Source organism: Sapajus apella, unplaced genomic scaffold, assembly GCF_009761245.1.
Source record: "Sapajus apella isolate SASKATOON/1434 unplaced genomic scaffold, GSC_monkey_1.0 scaffold77, whole genome shotgun sequence".
Taxonomy (NCBI): domain Eukaryota; kingdom Metazoa; phylum Chordata; class Mammalia; order Primates; family Cebidae; genus Sapajus; species Sapajus apella.
In genome coordinates this window covers 9,528,172-9,536,843 of record NW_022437017.1, presented here as the reverse complement: position 1 = coordinate 9,536,843, position 8,672 = coordinate 9,528,172, and positions in this window count along the sequence as shown.

Below are 8,672 nucleotides of genomic sequence, written 5' to 3'. Positions count from 1 at the left end.
CAACAGGCCCCCCCATCCTCCCCGGCCCTGTGCTGATGGGCAGCAGCTGTGTCCAGGCACGCTGTCCCCGTTGGACATGGCCGGACGCATGGATTTCCGAAGCCGTCTCCCCATCTGGCAGCTTTATTAACCCAATTCCAGGGATCGAGTGATTGAGTGATTGACGTGTTTGCTTATCGGCTCCTCCTGCCTCTCCTGGGATGGGTGCCGAGGCGGCCCCACCCCACCTCCACCGGCCCAGGGGAAGGAGAGACACCAGACCCCCACCACAGCCCTGAGACCAACACACACTCACACACACTCAGTGACTGGCACTTACGGGCTCTTGGTGGTTGGGTCAATTCAAGTAGATCTTTCTGGAACATGACGGGCCAATGTCTAACGAATTTTAAAATGCGAACTCAGGCCAGGCCCGGTGGCTCACGCCTATAATCCCAGCGCTTTGGGAGGCCAAGGCGGGCAGATCACCTGAGGTCAGGAGTTCAAGACCAGCCTGGCCAACATGACAGAACCCCAACTCTACTAAAAATACAAAAATTAGCTAGGTGTGGCAGTGCACACCTGTAATCCCACCTCCTCGAGAGGCTGAGGCAGGAGAATTGCTTGAACCCGGCGTTGCAGCGAGCCGAGATCTCGCCACTGCACTCCAGCCTGGGAAACAAGAGCAAAAGTCCGTCTCAACAAACAAACAAAAAATGAAAAAACACTTAGCCAGGTAGGGTGGTGAGCACGTGTGGTCCCAGCCGCTCAGGAGGCCTGGGTGGGGAGACTGCCTGAGCCTGGGAGGTTGAGGCTGCAGTGAGCCGAAACGGTGCCACTGCGCGCCAGCCTAGGAGACAGAGCAAGACCCTGTTTGTAAGAAGAAAAAAAAAAAAAAAAAAAAAAAAACCGGGCGCAGTGGCTCATGCCTGCAATCCCAGCCCTTTGGGAGGCCAAGGCAGGCGGATCACCTGAGGTCAGGAGTTTGATATCAGCCCAGCTGACACAGTGACACCCAGTCTCTACTAAAAATACAAAAAATAGCCGAGCATAGTGGTGCACACCTGTAATCCCAGCGACGCGGGAGGCTGAGGCAGGAGCCCGAGGGCTTGAACCTGAGAGGTGGAGGTTGCAGTGAGCCGAGATCACACTGCTACACTCCGGCACTCCAGCATCCTGGGCAACAAGAGCTAAACGCACTCATAACATTTTCAAAAAGGCCGGGTGCAGTGGCTCACGCCTGTAATCCCAGCACTTTGGGAGGCCTAGGCGGGTGGACCAGGCAGTCAAGAGCTCGAGAGCAGCCTGGCCAACATAGTGAAAGCCTGTCTCTACTAAAAATACAACAATTAGCCAGGCATGGTGGGGAGGCATCTGTAATCCCAGCTACTCGGGAGACTGAGGCAGGAGAATCACTTGAACCGGGAGGTGGAGGTTGCAGTGAGCCGGGATCACACCACTGCACTCCAGCTTGGGTGACAGAGCGAGATTTGTCTCAAAAAAAGAAAATAAATAAAAATTAAACAAAATAACCCTTCTAGATCTATTCTGGGAAAAGGCTAGTTGCCCCCAAATGAGTTGGAAGTTGCCCAACATTTGTGCCCACACAAAACCCTGCACACGAAACCATATGGCACGTTTATTCACAGCTGCCCAAATCTGGAAGCAACCAAGCTTCCCGTGAGCAGGTGAACACATCAGCGGGCTGTGGTGTCTGCAAACAGTGGAGGATCACTCAGTGCTAAGGGATCGCCACGTCCAGCCTCAAAAAATCATGGAGAGGAGGGTGGGAGTGGGGAAGGAGAAAAGCTACCCAGAGGCCGGGTGCAGTGGCTCACACCTGTGATTCCAGCACTCTCAGAGGCCGAGGTGGGTGGATCACTTGAGGTCAGGAGTTCCAGACCAGCCTGGCCAACATAGTGAAACCCCATCTCTACAAAAGATACAAAAACTAGGATGGGCGCATTGGCTCACACCTGTAATCCCAGCACTTTGGGAGGCCAAGGTGGGCGGATCACCTGAGGTCAGGAGTTCAAGACCAGCCTGGCCAACATGATGAAATCCCGTTTTTACTAAAAATACAAAAAGTAGCTGGGTGCGGTGGTGCATGGCTGTAATCCCAGCTACTCGGGAGGCTGAGACAGGAGAATCGCTTGAACCCAGGAAGTGGAGGTTGCAGTGAGCTGAAATTGCATCACTGCACTGTAGCCTACGAAAAAAGGAAAAAGCACCAACTAAAAAAAAAAAAAAAAAAGCTACATGCTGAACAGTGAGTGGAGACTGGTCACATTAGGTCAGAATATGTCAGTATGTGTACACAGATTTTTGTGTGTGTGTGTGACAGTCTTGCTCTGTCACCCAAGCTGGAGTGCAGTGGCGCAATCTTGGCTCACTGTAACCTCTGCCTCCCTGGTTCAAACAATTCTCCTGCCTCAGCCTCCCAAGTAGCTGGGATGACAGGCGCCTGCCACCAAGCCTGGCTAAGCTTTGTATTTTTAGTAGAGACGGGGGTTTCACCATGTTGGCCAGGCTGGTCTCGAACTCCTGACCTCAGGTGATCCACCTGCCTCGGCCTCCCAAAGTGCTGGGATTACAGGCGTGAGCCATCGCGCTGACCACTGATATTCTTTACGATGTATCATGAGATTCTACGACAGATGACAAAGGGTACCCAAGGCTTCCGCACCCAAGGGTACCGAGGGGCGCAGGAAGGGCTGAGGTGGGCGGGTTCTCTTTTGCTGCAGGGTTGCTGTTTTCAGTTCTGTTTCTCCCACATGTATACATATATTACTTGCTCAAAAACAGATTAAAAATGTGACAAAAAGTACAGATACCTATTTTGTAAGTCAGCTTTTTTGAGATTTGCAGGACAGGGGAATCCCCCTCCAACCACCCAGTTCCTCTGCAGCTGGCTCTGATCGGACTTCCCCGGAAACCCAGGACTTTTCTCCCATGATCCCTGCCCCTGGCCTCCGGATCCCCCAACTCACTAGCTCACAGCAGGTAGCTGAGAGTGGCTTGTGTCTACGGAGCTTGGTTTCTCTTCTATAAAGCGAAACTAGGCTGGGCAGGGTGACTCACACCTGTAATCCCAGCACTTTGGGAGGCGGAGGCGGGAGGATCATAAGGTCAGGAGTTTGAGAGCAGCCTGGCCAGCATGGTGAAAGCTGTCTCTACTAAAAATACAAAAATTATCCAAGCGTGGTGACACGCACCTGTAATCCCAGCTACTCGGAAAGCTGAGGCAGGAGGAGCTCTTGAACCCAGGAGGCGGAGGTTGCAGTGAGCCAAGGTTGCGCCATTGCACTCCAGCCTGGGAACACAGTGAGACTCCATCTCAAAACAAACAAACAGGCCAGGCGCGGTGGCTCATGCCTGTAATGCCAGTACTTTGGGAGGCCGAGGCGGGTGGATCACGAGGTCAAGAGATCGAGACCATCCTGGTCAACATGGTGAAACCCCGTCTCTACTAAAAATACAAAAAATTAGCTGGGCACGGTGGCGCATGCCTGTAATCCCAGCTACTCAGGAGGCTGAGGCAGGAGAATTGCCTGAACCCAGGAGGCGGAGGTTGCGGTGAGCCGAGATCGCGCCATTGCACTCCAGCCTGGGTAACAAGAGTGAAACTCCGTCTCAAAAAAAATAAATAAAATAAAAATTAAAATTAAAATTAAAAATTAAAAAAAAAAACAGACAAAACACAAAAGTGAAAATATCACCAGCTTGTCCTGAAAGCAGTGCTTGTTTTTGTTATTTAAAAATTCATTCCTGGCTGGGCACGGTGGAGGGCACCTGGAGTCCCAGCTACTAGGGAGGCTGAGGCAGGAGGACTGCTTGAACCCAGGAGGTTGAGGATGAGACTGCAGTGAGCTGTGATTGTGCTGCTGCACTTCAGCCTGGGCGACGGAGTGAGACCTTGTCTCGAAAAAAACAAAACAAAACAGTGCAGTCCCACCCCTCGCCTGCCTGCCCCCCAGGGATGACGGAGGCTCCTGCCAGGCCCACAGGCCCCGCCGATCAGCCCCTCCTAACCTCGATGCTCTCCCGACCTCCAAGCCTTTGTGGGCTGTTCCCACTGCCCGGATGCTCTTCCCACTTCACTGAATGAACTCCTGCACCTCTTACACCTTTCGGGGCAAAGGTGCCCTTCTCAGCTTGGGCTCCCAGATCCGCTTTCAGCCACGGCTTAAAGTCATCTGCTGGGTGGGCTCGGGGACCCACGCCTGCAATCTTAGCATTTTGGGAGGCCAAGGTGGGAGGATCACTTGAGACCAGGAGTTCAAGACCAGCCTGGGAAACATCTTGAGACCCCATCTCTACAAAAAAAAAAAAAAAAAAAAATTCCGGCCGGGCACGGTAGCTCAAGCCTGTAATCCAAGCACTTTGGAGGCCAAGGCAGGTGGATCACCTGAGGACAGGAGTTCAAGATCAGCCTGACCAACGTGGTGAAACCCTGTCTTTAAATAAATAAAAAAATAAATAAATAATTTTTTTAAATCAGCAAAAATTAGCTGGGCACGGTGGTGCAGGCCTGCAGTCCCAGTGACTCAGGTGCTCAGCGTGGAGGAGGGCTTGAGCCCAGGAGTTTGAGGCTGCGGTGAGCTATGATCGCACCACTGCACTCCAGCCTGGGTAACAGAGCAGGACTCTGTCTCTAAAAGAATTAAGTCAGCCTCTCCATCACCAGCACACCCTCCACGCCCAGCTCCAGGCCTGGCATCTGTGGGTGCAGGGAAAGCTCTGTGGAACAAGCCCGAATCTAGGGCTCGGCTTGTAAAATTAAAATGAGTGGAGACCCCCAACCACACACACGCAGTGGGAATGCAGGAGATGGGATGGGCGCTGAGGGGTTGTTTGCAGATGCCTCGAGCCCCCTCCACCCCTCAGAGTCGGGGAGGATGGCGGGGGCCCTTTTAAGGACCCAGTGTCACCGTCCTCTCTCGGCCGGCCGGGCACCCACCCACCTGAGCGAGCCTGGAGCAGCCCATTAAGCGATTTTTTTCCTCCACTTACACTTGGCAGCATTGACAAGCATGCTCGATATCTGACGAGGTGCTGGCCTTGGAAGAGAACAAGCCGCCTCGATAAAATATTCCCTCTTGTCAGCGCCTCCTCCCACACCCAGCCCGGAGCTTCGCGTTTGATCCCCTCCCCTAATGAGCTTGGTTTTCTCCACTCCAGGCGGAGGGGACGCCCCCCCCTCGTCCTCACCCGCCCAGCCTTTCATGTTCAGCAGGGCTGAGATTCAAGGTGGGGGGCGGCGGTGCCGGAAGGAAAACCATTTCCAGGTTCTGATGTTGTCACCTCCCCCAGGAAGTCCTCCCAGAGTTTCTGCAGCTCAGATGGTCTCGTGCATTTGCGGGGAGGGGGCTGGGGTTCAGAGAGAGACCGGGACCTAGGTATGGGGAAGGGGTCATACAGCAGTGTCCTGGTGCCAAGATTGCCATGTGTCCATTCATTTGACAAAGTGTTGGGGGGGGTGCAGAGCTGGGCGCAGGTGCTCCCGCTGAGGACTGCACCAAAGTGAGGGGCAGGGCAGGGCAGGGCAGGGGAGGGGAGGGTTCCAGGAGGTGGCAGAGCTGCAGAAACCCTCAAGAGGAGATGGTGACCACCTGAGGAACTGACAGACACAGAGTGGCCAAATTGGGGTTGTCCAGCCTGCCCGGAAGTGGGGCACAGAGAGATGGAACCCCAACATGGGGAGAGGCTGGCAGGTTGCAGGGTTAGGAGGAAGCCCCTTCTCAGATCAGACACCCTCCAGTCTGGCTTCAGCACCAAGAACAGCTCCCTGCCTCTTCCTCTCTGGAGCTCCAGGGAACCCTCATTTGTCAGCTGTCCCCCAGCCTGGGAGTCAGGATACCTGTAGCCCAGATGCACCCAGCTTCTTCCTGCCGAGGCCTCCGGGGCTTCCCGGGACCTCCCTGGGCTCTAGCATCTTCAATAAAATGGGAATCGTGCCACGACCTCAGGGGGTGGGGGTGTGCAGGCACCAATGCCATTTGTGGAAGATGGGCCAGTGGGCACCAGCCGATTTTTCTCAGCATCTGGAACATTGCAAAGTCTGCCCATGGAAGGGGTGTGGTACCGGGCGCAGTAGCTCACACCTGTAATACCAGCACATTGGGAGGCAGAGGCGGGAGGATCGCTTGAGGTCAGGAGTTCAAAACCAACCCAGCCAACATAGTGAGACCCTGTCTGCAAGAAAAAAAAAAAAAATTAATTAGCCTGATGTGGTGCATGCCTGTAGTTCCAGATACTTTAAAATCAGATCAGTCCCCAATTTTTTTTTTTTTTTTTTTTTGAGACAGATTCTCACTCTGTCACCCAGGCTGGAGTGCAGTGGCATGATCTCAGCTTCACTGCAACCTCCACCTCCTGGGTTCAGGTGATTGTCCTGCCTCAGCCTCCCGAGTAGCTAGGATTACAAGGCATCTGCCATCACACCCAGCTAATTTTTGTGTTTTTAGTAGAGACGGGGTTTTTCCATGTTGGTCAGTCTGGTCTCGAACTCTTGACCTTGTGATCTGCCCACCTCGGCTTCCTAGAGTGCTGGGATTACAGGCGTGAGCCACCATACCTAGGCCAAGTCCTTTGTTTTATTAAAACTGAACCTGAGGCGCCAGGTGTGGTGGCTCACGCCTGTAATTCAAGCACTTTGGAGGCCAAGGCCGGTGGATCAACTGAGGTTGGGAGTTCAAGACCAGCCTGACCAACATGGTGAAACCCTGTCTTTATTAAAAAAGAAAAAAAAAAAAAAAAAAAAAAGAATGAAAACTGAACCTGAGGCCTGAAGAATTGGGCACCTCCTACCAGCCAGATTCCAGAATCTTCTTTCGAGGATGAAGGGCCTCATGGGCAAGAGGAGGCCAGGACGGAAGAGGGCCTCCCAGGAAGGCTTCCACCCACAGAAAGGAGCGTGGTGGCTCATACCTGTAATCCCAGCACTTTGGGAGGCCCAGGCAGGTGGGTCACAGGGTCAGGAGTTTGTAGCAGCCTGGCCAACATGGTACAACTCCGTCTCTACTAAAAATACAAAAAATTAGCTGGGTGTGGTGGCAGGCACCTGTGTTCCCCGCTACTCAGGAGGATGAGGCAGGAGAATCGTTTGAACCCGGGAGACAGAGGTTGCAGTGAGCTGAGATCGGACCACTGCACTCCAGTCTGGCGATAGAGCAAGACTCTGTCTGAAAAAAAAGAAAGAAAAAGAAAAAGGAGCCCCATCTGTTCTCCAGATTATAATGTCGCACTTTACAGGGTGATGCTGCGGTCCTGGAGGGGAGCCAGAGCTCCCAGGAAGCTCCCCCAGGCTCAGGGGAGACAAGGGACACAAGACTGGGCCACAGGGAGAGACCTAGAGGAACAGGAAGCAAAGGCACTTGCTTTGGCAGAGCGGGCATTGGAGCTGGGTTCTGCATGTCGAGTAGGAGTTTCTTACCGAGATGAGAGAACATGGTCCATGTGGACAGACTTGGGAGGGGCTGACACCGGGGCTCAGTTCGGGAGATGTCCCCTCCTCAGAGGGGGCTGTCAGGGTGGATCTGGAAGGCCGAGGCTTGGAGCCATGCTGGGCACCTGGGCCCACAGCCCAAGGTCTGCTGGGGCCTCAGCCAGGACGAGGAACAGGTGGCAGTGGCTGCAGGTCAGCTGGAGGAGCCAGGCCTGCCTGGAGGGACCCAGGTACCCTCGGAGCAAGCGGTGAGGGAGGAGGAAAGCAAAGCCTCACCACCCCCCTCCACTCACCAGACATCAAACCCAGCCTCCCACCTTTCGAGGTTATTAATTTTTCAGAGAAGAAAATGCTTTTTGTATTTTTTCCAGGCAAAATATTGATAATGGACTTAATGTGGCCTTCCTGCTTTTGTGTGTCGGGAGAGAGAGCTTTTCTGTCCTGGCGGCTGCAGAGGCTGCCCGCCCCCCTCCAGCCCCACAGCCCCCGTCGGCAGACCCCACGCGCTTGGCTGCTGAAGCCCAGGTGGGGGGGGGGGCTTTTGATCGACACCGAGCGGGTTGGTGCAGCCCCCTCCCCACCTCGAGCCCCTCTACCTCCGCCTGCACAAAGCTGGATGCCCGCCCGCCCCGCCGTGGGTCGATGTGTCCTGCCAGGGGAACTGCTGCTTCCCGCGGCTCCTGGCTGATACATCTTCCAGCTGTTTGAAAATTTGCTTCCTTTCTCTCCTAGCAATGAAGAGGTGGGAAGGCAGGGGCCTCTGTGCATTCACTCCTTCATTCATTCACTCATCCACCCATCCCCCAGTCTCCACCCACCCACTGTGCTCCAGGCTCTGTGCTGGGCGCTGGGGCAGCAGCCACTGCTGGGCAGACCTGGCCCCTGGCCAACATGGTGAAACCCTGTCATACTAAAAATAAGAAAACTTAGCTGGGTATGGTGGTGGGCACTGGTGTTCCCGGCAACTTGGAAGGCTGAGGCAGGAGAGATAGAGGTTGCAGAGAGCCGAGATGGCGCCATTGCACTCTAGCCTGTGCGACAGGGTGAGGCTTTGTCTCAAAAAAATAAAAAACTTTGGGAGGCCGAGGAGGGTGGATCACGAGGTCAAGAGATCGAGACCACCCTGGTCAACATGGTGAAACCCCGTCTCTACTAAAAATACAAAACATCAGCTGGGCATGGTGGCGGGTGCCTGTAATCCCAGCTACTCAGGAGGCTGAGGCAGGAGAATTGCCTGAACCCAGGA